At 46.2% G+C, this 18,624-nt stretch overlaps 1 protein-coding gene across 3 annotated transcripts in view; it reads right to left on the reverse strand.

Moving 5' to 3' along the window:
- The window catches only part of LPAR4 (lysophosphatidic acid receptor 4), a 33,189-nt gene extending 16,239 nt beyond the window's left edge, over positions 1 to 16,950 (reverse strand). Inside the window, exon 1 of one of the 3 annotated variants that reach the window (XM_049828070.1) lies at positions 16,819 to 16,950. The gene's annotated coding sequence lies outside the window, so the exon portion shown is untranslated. Of the gene's footprint in view, positions 1 to 249; positions 623 to 1,291; positions 1,631 to 16,818 lie in introns of those variants that run through there. The other 2 variants (XM_049828068.1, XM_049828069.1) reach the window with 2 other exon arrangements.
- Between the last annotated feature and the right edge of the window lie 1,674 nt (positions 16,951 to 18,624).

The raw sequence follows: 18,624 nt of genomic DNA on the forward strand, positions 1-18,624 counted from the left end.
CAGAAACATTCGCCTCTCCCATCCCAACCATAGCATAGCTCAAGTATGAGGAATGAGATCTGGCTGTATAGAAAAAACATTGCTAATCTCCATTGAAATGTACAACTCGAGCCCATCCCCGGGTAATTTTAACCCCCGGATTTGTCTGAGCCTTCAGATTTCGGAAAACACTGCAATCCTTTTTTCAGAGCTGACATGAAATCTGGATGCTTTTCTGTTGAGTTCAAAAGCGAGGAAGCAGAAACTTACCACGGCAGAGCAGCCGGGGCTGAGATCATGCCCACGGCTCGGCAGATTTCAGCCCGATTCCTCCCTGACAGCCCACATTTATCCTTTTTGTGTGCGTGGAACGTGAGCCGAGTTAGTCCCACGCGGAAGATCTGCGTGCTCGACTTTCTAAAAGTTTACCCGTTCATCTTTAAAATCTAAAGCGACTGGTAGTTGTCTGCCTTCCTTTGTTCGGAGAGGAAAGAAAACTGCTGAACGCTGCAGCCATCATGTCTTGGGAAACGGGACACAAGAATGGGCCCAATGTCTGGGCAGGGTCTGTGGGCTGGGGGAACTCTTGGGGGTCTCGATAGGAAACGCTTTCCATTGGGTAGGGATGTATTATTAGTGCCTGAGCCCGCCCCGCGCCCCGGTCTCTGCTGGGTCCCTCTCGCGGGGCTGTATTCCCTTCCAGAGCGTTGCCCAGCCAAGGCAGCTCCCAGTTCAGAATTAGCAGCTTAAGGACAGCCCCACAATGGGTAACGCGGATTTCCTGAGCAATTAGCTGGCAGGGACAGCCTGCGAGAGCGTGCCCGCGCCTCCACGCCGGGGATGGTAATGAGCAGGGGGAAAGCTGTTTAAATCTCGGATTTTCCTTCGCACGGCTGTAATTGTTTTTCCTTCCAATTAAAAAAGCAAGGAGGAGAGGGGGGAGTGGGAAAGCGTTGGGTAAGACTAGGAAGCTGCGAAGCAAAGCTGGCCGTGAAAATAAAATGCCTTTCTAAACAGATTTAGAAAGGGGTTGGGTTTTAGGTTGGGGTCGGTTTGGGGTTTTTTAAATCTTCTCAAAGGAGCTGGCTAGAACAGTCTGGACTCTTGTCCCCCAGCAGTTTGCTCTGAAAGCCCCGGGTTCCTGCTGGAAAACCTGGAGGCTTTCAAATGTTTAGGGACATAATTACAAATACTCCAGGGAAGCGCTGCTGCTTTTGCCTGTGTAGCTCACCCCGGGAGCTGCTGCTGCCTTTCAGTGAATCTGCCTTCCAGCAGAGCCACTAGCTAAAAGCTTTTTATTTTTATCTCTTACCTTTAATACCAGCCCTTCAGCTAGGGAAAGAGGATCTTCTGGCAGCAGGAGTAATGCAGCAGACGGCTTGTTTGCCTCCGCCTGTTTATGCTGTGGAGCAGCTGGTGCCCTTTTCTTTCTTTTTCAGCCCTCTCCAGTTCCATAGGTTTGAAATCCTGAGTCTGCTTTTAAAGCCCAGCCTCCCACCTAACGTGCCTCGCTCGCATTGTGTTTGTCTCTCCTTTTCCTCCACTCTTCTCGGCTGTTCCCACAGGCAGCCAAGGCCAGTAAACAACTCATTGTGAAGCTGGAACTAATGTTATTCCTTGGGCTGGTGGCTGATGCAGCGGTCTCTGACTTGCTTCTGCAGCACGCCCAGCTGCCACAGGCTTTTATCCAGTCGATGCAAATAACTTCCTGAATATCTCATATAACAGCCTAACTCCAGTCTGCAAAACCTCATCCTCTGAGGGCTTACAGTTTAATAAAACATATGAAAACACGAGTGTGGATTTGGATGGCAAATGGCGAAGGTGCAGATGTTTCCTGCTCCTAATGGTCAGAGGTCCATTTTCCTTTTTTTCAGCTGGTAAAGATGACAGCCAGTCTGGGGAAATTGGGAAGGGATGGCCAAAGACATCGGCCACCACTGGCACTTGTGGACAGATGCGGGGCGGGGGGAGTATGCAGGCTGGGAGAAGGCTCAGGATGCAAAATCCACCAGTATCACCAGTAAACTGGCATACAGAAATCAGCTATGGCCCTTCATGGCTTGTGGGCATTTTCAGGCTGGCTGCTTTTCACACCCAGGGGCCCATTCTTATGCGAGTGTGAGTGCTCTCAGCAGGGACCGATTAAATACCACCTCTGCATTTGAAATCGCCCTTTTTACAGAAAGAAGTGTGGTTTGGATGGTTTGGAGCTGTGTGTACTGCTACAGATTAGAATGAGCTGCCTGAAACCCTTTGCAGATTAACATCTTGTGTCTCAGCCTTCAAAACTACCAGTCGCCGGGTAAACCCTTTAGAAAGGAGACTGATTACTCCTTGAAGCATGCAGCATAAATCTTAATATTTCTGTGCTTCTTACAGTATTTAGCCTGAACGTGGCAATCATGCCAACTTTAATGCTGCTGGAATTTAACCAGGCAGCTGTACCTATCTGGGATGTTTGCTTTCTCTCTAGAGTTTTTGGTTTAATTAAACACTCCTAACGAAAGTCTTCAGCTGTTGTGAACTTCAAGGGTTCTCAGGAACTGCTCCGTATTATGTTACCTTTAACCTAACAGGAGACCAGGGATGGTATTTTTGCCCATTATGGAGTCCATCCTTCTAAACCATTGTAGTGGTTCCAGCTTCATATACATCCGTGGTTGCCACTGAATTCAAACGCATCTCTAGTGAGCAGGTTATTCAGTCACTTGTTACTCTGGGTTTTTTTTCTTTAAAAAGGAGCATCTTTTTCTGCTAGCTATAGCCAAAACTAGAAGCTGGAAAAGTGGGATCTCTAGGGTGACTCACGATGCTACTCTCCAGCCTCTAGAAATCATAAAAAAACCCTCAACATTTTCCCCTATGGGACATAAAAAGGTTTTGGTATTAACAAGAAAGAAAATATCCCCAGAGCCATATATTTCTGCTCCACTCTAAGGCACATTTCACAGAGTAATACACATAGGCCTTTACCCTTCTCCACGCCAGTTTAAATAGGCCAAATGCTGTGCTATCAATGTACTCAGTATATTTTTTTTAAATAAATAAAGTACAAACACTTCCAACAAAGTACCCTTAACATAGGTTTATTTGCCAAACATGAAAAAAAGGAGGTGGCTGCCTCTCTTCTTGGTTCCAGTTACAGGCAAGTGTTTTCTTTAAAATGGAAAAACAATGAATAGACTCCTCAGCTCTTCATCTCTCCTCTTTGCACAACTCCTTTGCTGTCCCCACCCTGATCCCATGGTGTTCATCTTAGACTTGGGACAGGGTGGGATTTAGTGAGCTCTCCTTGTTAAAACATTGGCAGTACATCAATAATCTCTAGTTATTTTGGAAAACAAGGGAAACTGGACTGTTATCTTATTGAAAACCACGGCTGCTGAGAAGGCATAACATGTTTAAGCAAAAGTTTTACCCCCTGTTTACAGTACTCGGATTTTCTGCTTATGCATAGAAACCCTACTGATATGATACCTCTGTTGTGTTTCTGGTTGTCTGTTGTGTCAGTGGTCTGGTGGCTTTTGGACTGGCATATGATATTTCCATTGATTTCAGCCAGACAGGAATATCTGAATTTAAGGAATAATTTTGCCCAGAAGACTAGCATACTGCATTTCCGGATGATTAACACTTAATTCTTCTGCTGTCAAACATACTGGCTATTTTCAGTCAATTGATACTTCGTTGTGCCAAGATTCTTACTTCAGGGCACTCGAGAGCACTCAAAAGGAGCCAAAGAGCAGAAACCAAATCAAAATTGCATTTTAAAGACCACTAGAATATATAGGATAGAGACATTAGCTTTTCCCTTTCCTCCTCTATTCATTGGCAAGGCATGTTTCCTTCCTTTGCTTTCTTACAACAGCAGACTTAATTTGTCATTTGGTAGCTAAATATTGCATGGCTTTAGTTAACCCTGATATGGCAGCACGTATCAGATGTTCCGAGGCCCCACGGAGCCCTCCCTCCCGTAGAGAAGAGTCTGTGAACAAGATTCTGTTAAGCTGCTGTGGTCAAAATGGACCATGGCACAGCACCGGAGCGGTTTAAGGACCTCCTTGGAGAAGCAGGTAAACCCCACGTTGCCAAAATACCTTCCCCTTGAGCTTACAAACTTGGTTGTATTTAGAAATTTTGGCTGTCTGCAATACATCTATATGATGTCCTGTATCATTTGCTCATCCTATGAGGCACACCGCTTCCTAAGGTCTCATGATTTTTTAAGTGCTGGCTTTAGGACTACAGCTCCTATGGAATACGGTTAATGTCTGGGTGACCCCAAAGGAAACATTTGGATGATTAAACCAACAGGTTCAATTCTGTTAGAATGGAGTATTTCATGTAAATGTGCCCTAGGAAAGCTAAAGGAAAAAATCAGTAATACTGACATTTTCCTGGTGAAAAAAAAAAAAAAAGTTACTTTACAGAAACCACAGTCTCTGCTGGAAAAGATTTTGAAGGAAAATTCCTCAGCAGAGGTAGCAGAACCCTTCAGGAGCTCACTAATGCTGCAATGTTTACTAATACTTAATGGTTTGTCAGTTCTTCCATTTGAAATCCTTTTTGAAGAGGTTTATAACAAAGCCATAAAAAATCACTTTGGAATCAAGTGGAAGTACAAAGCCTCATCCTGTGTATGTTTTTTTTCTTTTTTAAAATATGCATTTAGAAAGACCTTTTTTAATGATTTTAAATGCTGTAGTGAGATGGCAAAAAAAAAAAAAAAAAAAAAGGCAAGTGCCCATTTGAATCCATATCCTTGCAATTTTAAGAAGGCTTCATCTGAAACCCCTTGTTTGTCAACTTACCAGCACTTAAAGTTCCATCACTTTCCAATCCGACAGGACTTTTTGCTAATAAATGACAGGATATTTCTTCTCCAAATATTTAGTCAATTCAAAGCTTTTGGGGGCGGGGGAAAGTGCTACTTGCAGCAGCAGAATGGCTGAGTGTCCAGAAAGTCCCTGCTGCTCTCAGCACTGACAGTTTTCTAGTGTGAACATGGTCTGCTAAAACACACATACGATCCATCCCGGTGAAGATTGGATTAACCAATTACCCTGTGATTTGTTTCTCTGATGTTTAGACCCATCCAATAGCAACTCTTTGCATTCTCATGAGTCCTGAGGGCCTGCCTTTATTAAATGCGCTTAACTCGAAGCAAAGGCATTAGATTATGAGCTGCTGAAATGTGTTTCATTGTGTAAAAAGTAAATTAGAAGTTCATACTCTTTGCTAGGTCAGGAAAATAGAAACTTCTGGTGGCACCAAGTGCCTGAACTGAATATTCCTCCAAAGCATGCATTTTTTCCTAAACTTTTGCTTTTCTTTGCTATGTAGCATCATCAATAAGCTTGACGAATGTCAGTCTTTTGGGCAATGTCCTCTCCGTGCCTCGAGGCACGCCTCTCCCTTTGCTTTCCATGTTTTGCAGTAATTTAATCGGGCTCTTCCAAGTGCGTCTCAGTAGTTTCAGAGTCTTTAATTTTTCTTGTCAACGGAGAAGGGATTCATTTTGCAGACTCCCTGCTCATTAGTCATTCTCCCCATAACGTGGAACAATTTCCAATTTTGCATGACCAAATCTAGCCGATAATGTCTCCCTTAAGAAACCGCATCCAGGAGTTACTTCAGGCAAGAAAGAAATACCTGATTATTCTCTCCACCAGAATGAGTTCAGAAACTCACTGTCCTAATTTGGTGGGGGATCTGGGTTCGTCGATTCTTTTTACTAAGTTCAAAAGGACTCTACATGCTTCAGAGTCCCCGCTTTAATAAACACGCGGTAACGTATACCATTGTTTTGACAAGAGGCACCCGTTATGCCGAAATCTTATCCTCAGGAAAACAGAGCAGGTGTTTTCCAGCAAAGCTGCTGGGCTGCCTGCGTGAGCCACCGCCAGCACCGGCTGATGGAGGAGCTGGATTTCAGAGTTAAGTGACGTTGCTCTTGTCACGGCGGAGGCTGATGTTTGAATGTGCCCAAGGGGAAGCTGAAGCGACGGCTTTTTGGCAGAAGATGTTGTTTGAATGTGCCCAAGGGGAAGCTGAAGCGACTTGTCTTCCCATAGCGGGGAGCAGAGCAGGTTTTAACGAAAAGCAAGTGAAATAGAGTTATTTCATTCTTCTTCTGAATCCCAGCAATAGCCAGCCAATGGCTCCTATTCCAGGCATGGTGGAACCTGTTTTTTTTTTAGCAAAGAGCACCCTGTTTGACTGGTGTGACTGGACCCGCAGCGGCTGTTGGTGTCAGCAGGAGGTACCGTACCCGTATTTCACACGGCGCAGCTTCCCTGGGCTGAGGCTGTGGGGCGGCGGTAGTCAGACCGTAAAATGGCTTCAGTAAGTGCTGGTGTTTTACTGGAGGAAACTGAGTTTTACCAAATGAATTGGGAAGGACGAAGAGTGACCACGTCAGGAAGAGCCACTGCAGAGCAGTTAATGGAGCAAGCATAGAACAACAGACGATGCCGGCCAGCGCTGGCTGACTTCCCCATGCAGTAGCAAGGACAGCACCTCGGAGCACAGCACTGGAGGGATATTAAGTTTCAACAAAACAAACCCAAAGGACGCGAGAAACTGGTGAATATAATCTCTGTTCTGATGGTAAAAAATCAGAGTTTGAAAGGAGCCTGGAGCACCTAAAACAATTGAAGGCGCAACCGGGCAGGGAGCTTGCAATTCTGCTGTGCATGAATAGAAGGAAGAAGCAGCTGAATATCAGGAAACGTTTTCTAACAATGCGGACTATTAGACTTCAGTGGAGACTCCGGAGGGAAGTGGTAAAAGCCACATGGGCTGAATAATAGAAAACTAGACAAAACCATAGCGTACGTATACTGGAAAGAAATCTTTCGGTACAGTAATACACAATTCACAATACCTAGCGAACATAGCATTGCCATTATTAATAACATCTTTGAGATGCATTTTTTGATACACGGATTTAGAAGAGTTCTTGCAAACGAGGAGGCTGCAAGCGTTCTGTGCAGGTCCTCTCCCTGCAAGGTGGGTGGTAGAGAAGGGGGAGAGGGGACACGCTGCCCGTCACAGCCCTGCAGTGGCCTCCGCACCGCGTTTCGCAACAGCATGAAGAGGTTGCCTTGGCTGTCCCTGCGCCTAGGAGGAAGCCTGTTTTCTGCACTTTTGTAAGAAATCTCAATTAACCCAGGTCCCGCTCCCTCTAGAGGGCAGCTGCTTCCCTTAGAACCACTCGGGAGAGTGATCTCCCCACCAGCGTGTTCTGGTTCCCACTTTACGTGCAGTCAGGTTTGGGGGCTTGCAGGATTTTGGCGGTGCCGCAGACAGCAGGGTGATGCCAGACGATTCACAGCCCCATCGGGCTCCCCCCACCTTCGGTACTACACCAACCTCCATGGCTGTATCGCTGATGGAGAACAGAAACAGAGCTAAATCACTAAAATTCATCATGCTCTGTGGCTTCACTGTATTGGAAGCCTCTTGCAGCATCACAACATACAACAGCATAGCTATTATCAGGAAATTTATTGATGAAAGAAATATGCTAGATGGATGACAAATATTTCCAGTTTTCATTAGCATCCAAGCTATTGCAGTACCTAGGAGCTGGTACAACCTGCAGTTCCCCCCTGCCTTCTCAGTGGTTGACCCTTTTGAGCATCTTAACCCAAAAGACGACTGGTTTGAGCATGACTAATGCCCAGCTCCAGTCAGGTGTGTTCCATTGCACAGAACTACCCTCACGCCGAAGTCCAAACCTTCGCGCCGGACTTCTCTCCTAGGGACTGTGTTAGTAAAGCGTATTAACGGAGCTAATCTTGCCAAGCCGTGTGCTTTTCTGTTGCACAAACTTACAGTCAGACAGTGTTATGCAAATCAAAGCGGTATTATTCGTGTTGCACCACCACTTAACTCCTGCTCTCTACCAGCCCATTGTTGATAGAACTCTGGCATCGCGTCAATCTGATTGCGATTAAGCTTTTTACAAAGCATCGTTCAAGGCTGTCTGTTCTGGTTTTGATTGTTCGTGCTCTGAAAGGTTCTCCACAATGGATGTTCCGGGGAATATGCTACCAGCTGTGTTGGTAATGCCCTTCTCTGATAGTTTTGATAATTTTTTTGTGACTCATGAAGGTTACTTTGGTACTAACTTGTTTGTTTTTCTCATTGAAAAGTAGTTTCTGAGGAGAGAAAAGTTCATATTTAATGCCCTAGTGTTACGCAATTTTTTCTGAAGCCTTTTCCTATCCACAAAATTTTCTTCTACCAGAGACTCCAGAAAAATGCCTGTGTTCCTAATGAAAGCAGGATGTTATGTGTAGAGGAGCAGTAAAGAGGAAAGATTCTGATACAGATATCAAGGCCTAAGTGTGTTGCCAATACATAAATGTAAAAATAAAATGGAGCCTGCATTTCATTTTGGAAATAGGCTATATTTCCAGCTGAAACTTGCTGTCTTGGTTCAGCAGAGTCTGCAATAAAGCAGTTATGACAGTGTACTGAGAAGGAGCAAACAGTCTCTCTCAGCTTGTGAGCAAATGTGGGAAGGCAGCAGCATCCAAGCAGTGACTGTCTTATTTGGGGAAGGTCTGTACCTTGGGATCCTCCCTCTGCACGGAGAGGAGGCTGGTTTGTTAGGCTTAAACTTGGGAGGCTTCTTTTCCATTACATTTTGTCATTCTCTTCTGTCTCAGAACATTATTTTTGCATTTGGGGGGAGTGGGGTGTGTTTTTTTCTCCACATGAGTTCAATGTGCAGGAATTAGGCTGGACAAGTCTCTATTTTACATCAGCTTATAGAAAATACAGAAACTTTCTCTCTGCTGTGCTCTGTAATTCTGTTAGCCTCCCCTGCTTGCAGTCCACCTAACCCAGAAACAATAGGAAAAAGCTGTTTCTTTAATCTTTAACTGTTTGACCTAGTGCAGGAATTGCCTGGTACAGGCTCTCTCCAGCATTTCTTGTTTCTCTTCACTTTGCCCTGGACCATTATATTTCACCTCATAAGTCTGTGAACTGCTATTTGCATCTGTGCTAAAGCTACATAAAATAAACGTCAGGTATGCAAATACAGGCATTGGCCAATTTCCTTTTATTTTAAACCAAAGGCAACTTGCAGTAATTTAGTGCGAGTTGAGCATATCGGAGTTTCCCTGATATGAGAGAAGATCCCTCCTCTATTTGACTGAAATCCTCACGTACAGAGGGACAGGACCCAGCTCCCATCTGAGAGCACATTATCTCGATGGAAGCCTGCAACAAAACATTGCCTTGTGGATGGCCCCAAAACACCTCCAAAGTGCCCATCGGGGAGCTCTCACAAGCCCTTCTTCCTACTGACTCTCCTTTTCAGGACCACAATAGCCTATAGCAGACACTTGGCATCCACTGGAAGTCCAGCCTGAAGTTACAAATTAATCCCAAAGCTGCTAGTTAACAACTAGCCCCAAATTCATGCCCAGGCTAACGCTGAAGAAATGTGGCCGATGGAAGGCGTACTGCGTGCTGCACGTCACCAGGTGTCCTCCGGAAAGTGAATTCAACCAGTTTTTCATGGAGTCATCTGGAAAGAAGTTCTTAATGAGCAAAACGCACTCCTCGGTGATAGCTTCCACCAGCAAGGAGGCAACGACAAGTACCAAATTACAGGTACCCGCGGCGTATCGGTCAGGGCTTAGCTTAACAGTGGGTCGCTGATACAGGACGAGCTGTGCAGCTCGCGAGGTTCAGAAATAAGGATGAGTCCAAAGTTCAGTTTTGAACTGAACTTTCCCACAGACATGGGGAGCTCAGGGAACGCATCTCAGCGTGAACCACCTTGAAAACGGTATCACCAGTGCTATGCTTTCAAATAGAGCGGGGTGCTCTTAGCAGATAACAACAGATGGTCTCTGTTCGCTTCCTTGGAGTGCCCGAGGAGGGCTGCAGAGAAGCTCAGGGGGTGACACCTGGACACTGCTCAGCTGCTGCCAACAGGTTGCGGTACCGAGAACGCAGATGTCACGTCCTAGCCCCTGCCACGCTCCCAGGTCTGAGGGTACAGCGACAGCCGTGCCTCGGGATGCCTGTCATGATGAATATTTCAGTTTCTGGTAGAAGGCTGCCATGGGGCACTTCAGCACAAGTGGAGAATTTGTTCCAACGCTCATGACTTTCTGAGATACGTTTGCAGCTCTCAGCTGCTCATCACATGGAAAGACCCAGTGCCCAAGTCATGCAGTGACTGAGACTCAGCGGTCCTTTTAGAGGAGATGGGTGTTTCTGCAGTGCCATCAGGTTGAAAAAAAGAGCACCAAGACAAATAAATACAGGAGATATACTGAATAAAAGCTGCTTTTCTAAAAATGTTTTTACTCCTGAAGGAGAAGTTGCTTGGAGAGGCAGCTTGCCATGTCAGGGAAAGGCCGCCCTGTCTAGGAGCTCCCTAGATAAGAATGGAAATCCTTGTATAACATTTCCCTCTGTTATCAGAGGGGAAGAAACACATTTAAAAGCATTGTTTTTACAGAGGAAAGCAACACCATCAGGGCAATGACTTTTTTTATTTTACCTTTTCTCTGTTGACTTGGGATGGCCTTCCAAGCCAAGTCTTCAAACCACCCTCCACCGCTGTCCCTTCTCCCATCTCTGCCACAGACTCTTTCTGGGTTTGATCAGTTCTTGTTGCAACTGGAAGAGGTTTTTGCTTTCCTGCTCTCCTCCCTCCCTGGCCTGAGCTACCCACCTGCCGGGGGCACCGTGTCCTCACCCCTGCCCGTTGCTTCCCATCACCGTGGCCATCTCGCACGCTTCTCCACCTGCTCTCAGGGCACCGAGTCCCTTGCTTTGCTGAAGGCACCCTGTGCACAGGTTGCTGCACAGAAGAGGCTGGTCCTCTGTATTTGTTACCAGGGCTAAATGTTACCTAATTTGTTCCCTCAGCAGAGTTGGTGCTCTGCTGGGTCTGGGTCAGGACAGGGTTCATACCAGTCTGCATCCCTCCTTCAGTAAGATGCTCAGAATTTTGACTAAAATTTTCTTGCCGTTCAGTGCCCTGGGATTTAGTTGCCAAAGTTTCAGAGCCCTTGTGAAACCAGCTGCTCCTCTGAGATTCAACCATATTCAGATGATCCCTTCCCCTCTGGGTTTACGCATTATCTGGTACCACAACAACGGGGGTTACACGTAAAACTTGGGAAGGCTGAAGAGTATCTGGATTTTAATTTGCACTTTTGATTTTTCCTTTGTCCAAAAGCCATTTTTAATGTGGAACTTCTCAGATTCAAAATTCAAATAGCATTCTCATCCAAATGATATCCTGACAGTTTGCGCTGATGCAGAGATTTTCACCTTGTAGAATTCCCCATGGCCGATTGCTTCCGAGTGACCAGTGCCGCTGCTGCCAGCTCAGCTCCCGCAGGAACACGCGGCACCGCAGCCCCATTGCACGCCTGCCGCGCCGCTCTAGAGAACAGCCCTCCACGAAATGTGAGACCCTCACTCATAATTCATGGACGTCCTATTTTATCATCACTAAGTGAACAGGGAAGGGCAAATGTATTTCCTGTGACTTGGAGCAAAATACAGGATTGACTCCTAGGTTCACGTCTTCCCTCCTTTACCATCCTTCTCCCGTTGGGAGAGGATTTGCTTAAAGGAAGGATTTTACTTAACATTTAACAGCAAGTGTTATTGACTGAAGCGAATAGACCAAAACAAATAAACCCCTAGTTTTACATAGTCTGATTACAAGTCTTTCCTGCTGGTTGCTAAGTAGTGTCTTGTTTCTTGTGATGTAATTTCACTAATTAGTAATCATCGTGGACTCCTCCAAGGCAAACTGGCTGTGAAACGGGGGAAGAAGGGATGCTTTTTTATTTATAATACCACCAGAGCGACTGCTGTCCGAACTGCGCCAGCACCCACTGCCCTCGGGTGCGATGCTGTGGGCTAGAGGATTATTTCATCCATCCCATCCCCATCACTGCCTTTGTCAGAGCCACAGATGGGATGTTCAGCAAAAAGAAAGCTGGGAAGATTTTCATTGATTTCAGCTAGGTAGTGGCACAGCCACGGCCGGCGGGTTTGCTAAGGCTTTGATGGAGCTCTTCTGTATTTGTTGGAAAAGGCTTTTATTAACCTCATGCAACCAAAAAGCTTCCAAATGGCCCAGTTCTAGACTCCGTCATCCCTGGGCCTGACTCTGCGCTGCCTGTCCCGAGGACGGCCGGGAACATCAGGGAGCAGAGCGCTCGGTGGGCTACGAGAGGCCGCGGTACCCAATTTGACTGCAACGCACGTTCAGAGTAAGACGGCACGTCGAGGCCACTGAGATGGGTTGAGGAAAGCCCTAATCCTCCTCCCTTTTCCGTAGGCTTGGCGTGTGCGATTTCCCTGCTTGCAGCGAAGTTGCTTTCCCTGCGCAGCGGCGAGGTGGGCTGCAAGGAGCGGAGCTGCAAGGCAGAGCCCAGCTTTGGGGACAGGCAGCTCTTCTGCAAGAGCTGCAGATGCAGTTTCCTCGCAGGGCTGGAAAACAATGAGTTTTCAATCAAGCCAGCATCTTCCAGCAGGCTCTCAGCTCCATGCCTGGGGGGATCCGGCTCCAGCTGCACTGTGCTGTGATTCAGGGCAGGAAGCAGAAACCAGCACGCCCAAAGGGAAGCGCCGGAGGAATTCAGGGAGACAGCAATTAAATAGCCTGGAATTTGTCCAGGTCCTTGGGGTTGTCACCCCATCTCCTACAAAACTTTAACGACCATATGTAGCCTGGGTCTCTGCGTTATGTCTCCTCTGAGAGGCAGCGTGCAGGGCAGTGGTACTGGAGCAGCGTGAAGTGTTTCCTCCGTACTGGTTTCAAACCAAGCTCCAGCCACTGCCGTGCAGTTGTCTGCAGCGGCACAGGGAGTTTTTGCTTTGGGAGCTCTTGCCACGGCAGTGACATGGCTGGACTCTGCTGGGGCTTGTGATAAATATTCTCATGGGAATTTGAAGTGACTTCTTGGACCATTACTAGAGGATGCTATATTTATCCTAATGCTGACACATCTTTAAATAGTACGGTTACATGACAAGGTCCCTGTTTAAAGAGTTTACCACTATCACTTTCACCGAGTGTAGTTCATTCAAAGCAGTTTGAAAAGGAGCAGAGCCTCCCTAAGCACCGCTTTGATCCTACTAATATTTTTCTGACCAGAAATAGTTGCCAGAGACTCTCCCTTCTCTGTCAAGTCGTTGTTACACCTCTTCTGTAAACATTTTTTCCTCTCTTTTTGTTTTCTTTAGCTTTCCCAAACCACCTTTCCTACCATCTTCCAAATCCTGCTAAACTGCTTCCAAATTCTTCATCACCCCCCTTTCTCAACACAGCCTTTTGGTACACGCTGCCCTCGACTGCCAAGCATGTGGTCCTCCGCTTCACCTTGGAGTAAATGACTTATTTCTAAACATCCCTTGAGAAGCATGATTTCACCTCTTTGGCTGGGGTGCCCTGCTCCAATATTGGTGGGACATCTGTTTGCAATGTGAGTGATAGAAAACTGTAGCCTTTTTTTTTTTTTTTTTTTTTTTTTTAACTGCTCCTTCTTGTTGGCGGCTCTTCACACTTAAACTTGGCTTCTGCTAATTTATAACAGTGATGGATGCATCTTTAATCACAGGAGTACTTTGCACGTACCTCTGGCAGCTGCCGGCTCTGATACCGTGCCCGCGCTCGGGGAGCTGCTGCCAAGGCAGAGCAGCGGCTGCTGGCCCGGCTGGTGGTGAGCACGGCCCAGGGTTCAAGGCACTGCTCATGTTTCCCGGTCTCTTTCCTTCTCATGTGCTTTTATTTGGTTTTTTGACTGCATTATCTTTTAATGAGGACAGTGTCGCCAAATGACAGTTCCGTCTAAGCTTTCAGCTGCACCCGCTAAAATACCATCTGTGGGAAATGAACAGAATCGAGGCCTTTTTTGGGTGGTAAGCAGTGGTTGCAGCAGCCTTACAACTAGTTTTAATAATGGACCTTTATCTGGACAAGGAAGGAGGAAGAATCTTAACAAAGCCATTTGATGGAAGGAAAAACTTACCCAGGGCATGGGCTCAGCTTCGCTACCACTGCAGTTGGGTTGGGTTGCATGAAGTTCACATGAGAGCAAGCTGACTTTAAAGTCCTATATACCTCATCCTCGTTCCCCTTTATAGGCAACAGAGCTTTTATTTTGATAAACATGATGCTGTAGCACAGCTGACAGTGGAGAAGCGGGAGTACGCAGCCAGCCCTGCGGTTATGGCTCGCTTCCTAAGGAGAGAAGGGGAAAGGAGCTGCTGAAATGGCCCCTGCTTCATTTTTTGATTTACTGTCACACCTGAAGTCACAGGAAGCATCATAACTTCTCGTCACTGGAGAAGCTCGTGACTATACACCCTGTTCTTCACCCCACATTGCCATGGGCATATCTGTGGTCCAGTGCACGTCTTCTCTCCATCCCTGGCGTGGGTCTGTAACCCACTTTTTGCTTCTCTTCCAAGCTGCTGCTCAGTCTTTGCTCTTCTCTCTAGGACCCTTTTGCTTGGCCCTTTTCAATTTAGTTTTGCTATGAGCAGAAGTTATGACCATAGCTCTGTCTTTGCACAGTGTTGAAGTTAAACTTTCCCCTTGTTTTAGAAAAACACATGGTTTTGCTTAGCACTAGCTAAGGAATTACAAGCCGTATGTCTTGAATATGTATCTGCCAAGGTAAGTAATCTCTGCTGTGAACTTGAACAATCAAAGCTCATGGTTATTTGTTTTCCTATGTATAGATTTACCATTTATTGATGTTTTCTTTTCTCTAATCAAGACGTCATTGCCGTGTTTAACTAGGCAGTCTGTCATCTGACGTGCCGTGGGTAGCTGGGCATAGTGCGAGGCTTTTCCACCGCCCGGGGCAGCACAGCCCTCCCGCATGTCAGCAGCAGGCTGGGGCAGGATCTGGCAAGGAATCCCAATTTACTGTTTCTACCAAATCTGCTGGGGGAGGAACAGGTACAAGCAGTGTTTTACACATCCAGACGGCTCCCTGTAGTCAGCCCCCAGAAAAGGACTTACAGAAATCTTAATCCAGGCTGTTCAAAATGCCAGGGGATCCTGAAAGAAGTGACTGGGTATTTTGTATCAGCTTTTTTGAAATGTGCAGCATATGTTTGCTTAAAGAAAATAAGGGAAAGCCTGACTTTAAAGGTGTGTATCGTATCTTGTGAGTTTCCTGAATATTTTTTGCGATTCACTTTGATTTATGTGGTAGTTACGTTCTGAGGCAAAGCTTTGCAGAAAGAGCAGGTCCTGGAGCCATCACGACTAGATCTTGAATCTTGTCGTTCACAGGTGGACATCTGGGTTCACAAAACTCATGATAACTCTCAAAGGCTTCCTTGCTTGCTGCCTGTCTCTTAGCCCTGCCAGCGGATTGTATAGCTTTATCTGCACCAAGGTCCATGGGTTAGACATGCTGGATGAGGACAACTGGAAACTATTTGTGCTGTTGATTCAAATCAACAGTTCTCCATACACCTTACGGTGAAAAATTTTAAGTGTTTTGAGCCATGACTATTAGATTTACAAAGCCTGTGCAGAAGGAGTTTCACTTATGGAAGGAACTCCTCGGTAAAGGATGAGAAAGGGTTTACTGTAAAAAGTGATTGTGTTTTGCAGAACTGCCTTGGCAGCATTGACACAGACAAGGTTTTGAGACCATTTTGTTGGCTCGTACGAGTTGCTTTTACAAATAAAAATGATTTCCCACCCTGTCATTTAGAATAATTTAGAATTTGCTTCTTGCCTAGTGTCTTAACCTCAGACAGGTGCGGAGAGATCAGTGGTATCAATTTAGGCCGCAAATGGAGCATTCCAAAGTTAAGAAATGCCACTATTTCCGTTATCTGCATATTTTTTGTACCAGCAAGTATGTTGGTTTCTCCACACTCCATTTTGGTGCACAGGATGATAAACAGCAGGTTTCAGGACTTGAAAAATTGGCTAAGTCTTTACAAAGAAAGAGTTTATCTAGCTCAGAGGGTTTTTTCCTTGCCAGATTTCAAAGGCTTCCTCAAACAACGACAGCAACAGAGATTCTTGGGACAGTTTTTGAGAAAATTTTAAAATGCAATTTGGGAGCAGTTATCACTTGCCTTTATAGGACAGAGAAAAAGAGATTTGAAATGTGGGTGCTCTCCGATAATCTACTGACTTAAATGACCATTTGTTTTAGTCCTGGAGTTATTTGACATGCATAGAGACACAGAGCACTTTCGAGATCTCTCTAGCCCCAGGGAAACATTGGGAGCTCTGCCTGCCCTGCAGCCTGGCTGGACCCAGCACCTCGCCTGGAAAACCTCAGCTTGTGCTCTTGGCACGGGTTGCACGTGTCTTTTTTTTTTTTTTTTTTTTTTTTCCTTGGTCCAGAGAGCAGCAGGCAAAAAAAGCAACTGGCACAGAGCCTGGCGTAGCTGCGTGTACTAAAGCAGGGCCAGAACCCAGCAAAAGCACCTTCAGGGAGCAGAGCTGGGGGAGAGAGGTCTCTGGTCTGCCAGGAGAGAGCGGGCTGTGCTCCATTTCAGAGAGGTACACGCAAAGCAATGCCGCTTTTTCTGACTGCAGGCAGAACTGCCTTCAGTCTGGCAGAAGCACAGAGTTCGACGCCTGTTTCCCCGTTCTCCAAAGGGAGGTTTGAAATTGGGAAGGGAAAAAGGAAGGCGAGTTTCTGGTCCCTTCTCCCCCAGGGAGGAGCTGGTGCTCCCGGGGAATGAGCAGAAGGGAATGCTGCACTAACCTGCTACACAAACCAGAACAAACAATATAAAAAAACCCACCAAGTGCCACAGAAAGAACATAGATACAGCAAAATCTCTGCTCACCAAAGCTCCCCATGCCGTGACCAGGGAGCAGGCAGGAGTCTGGTTTTCACTCGTCTCTCCCGAGGCTTTCCGTCAGTCGGTGCAGCACTTGCCGTTTGGTTTTATTTGGGTGAGTTTTTCTGAAACTACCTGGGAGGATTTATTGAGCTACGTCGATTCTGAGCATGCTCTGAGCTCTTGACCAAGGACACTATATTGAGCATTGAGGTTGCTCTGGCTCTCAGCTGAGCAGATCTCGGTAAACACGCAGGGCACGGCCATCCCGGCGGCAGCTCTGCCCAGGCGCAGCGCTTGAACCTGACATTTAAAAATAGCCTGAACGGAGGCCAAGAGATGAAAAGAGCCCACAGCATGTCCACCAAACACAAACCCTTTAATGAAGCCGAGGGACTGGGGCTGGACCAACAACTTTGTGAGCGGAGGGAGATCTAGTAGCCAGTGTCATTATGAATAGACCGCTTGTAAAAAGGCTTACGTGCAATTTGCACAAGCGGGGAGACTGCTCAAGGAAAAACAACGTTCAATGAAATCTTTGAAAAAGCTCTGCTTTTTCAGTCCACGTTTAACGTTTAAACTGCTCTGAATTTGATACCTCCAGATTCAAACTCGTTCCATTACAGAAGCACACAGAAGGGGGGGAGAGAAAAACTCGTTTGGCTTGATTTTCAGGTAAACTTAGACTTCTTCATGAGCTTTTTTCCTGGCTCTCTTTATTAGTGGAAAGCAGATAATTCAACGTATTCTTACAGCCTCTCAACAGTATCAGTGTTTTGGCTAACAGCAGTTCTGTAGGTAACTTGGAGAATCAAACCCATTTTCTATGCATTGAAGAAGTAGCCACCTCTGTCATACAGAAACCCGTGTTTGTGATTCAGAATGGGATATTCTCCAGAGAAAAAATTTCATAGAAAAGCTGCAGGGGAGTTCCCACCCATGGGGTTTCGGAGTGTTTTACCCACCCACCCACCAGCAGCCCCCTCCCATAGCTGAGCATGGCAAGAATAGAATAGAATAGAATAATTTCACTTGGAAGGAACCTACAACAACCATCTAGTCCAACTGCCTGAGAGAAGCCACCACTCCTGTGTTTAGCTCTGCTAGAACGGTGCAAAGCTTCAGTGTCTCAATGGGATTCCTTGAAGAAGCTTTAATGACAGGCAATCTATTAGTTTAGTAAGATGATGTCTATGTGTTCCAGTGGACCCAATTATACTGCTGGATGTAAGGCTGAGCTACCGCATTACCGTGAACCTAATGTTAAGTTGAGAGATTTTTTCTCTAAACCCAAGCAAATTGGGCTTCTAGAAAAGGTATCTGAGACTGGTGCCAAGTGCGAGCAGGTATAAATACTAAGAGATGCAGCCTGAGGAAGAGCATGAGATCCAAAGCCATAAACTTGGAGGAAGCTCAGCTTTGTGTTTTATGGCTCCAAAATGACTGCAAAACAGTATAAACATGCCCTGGTTGACTTTAACCCTTTGGGGAACTGCAGCCATCTACCACAGCGGCACGGATCTCCATGCAGCCCCCGAGCCTGCCTGAGCAGGGGAAAACATCAGAGACATTTGACGCAGTGCTTAAATCCAACACTTTCCGGATGCAGCCTTGCCCCTGGGTAACTCAGGCTCTTGGGCTCATCTCTAACATGCAGTTTTTCCAGCTGCTCAAAAAAACCCCCAAATCACAAAATGATAAAACCCATTATTTTTTTCTCCTGTTCAGCATTAGAGAAACTCAGCTGAGAAGTTCCCGCAGCCTTTCTCTTGTTGGCATTGCTGATTAACTCCTCAGCCCTGGAGGCAGCAA

This window comes from Accipiter gentilis, chromosome 24 (assembly GCF_929443795.1).
Source record: "Accipiter gentilis chromosome 24, bAccGen1.1, whole genome shotgun sequence".
Lineage (NCBI taxonomy): Eukaryota > Metazoa > Chordata > Aves > Accipitriformes > Accipitridae > Astur > Astur gentilis.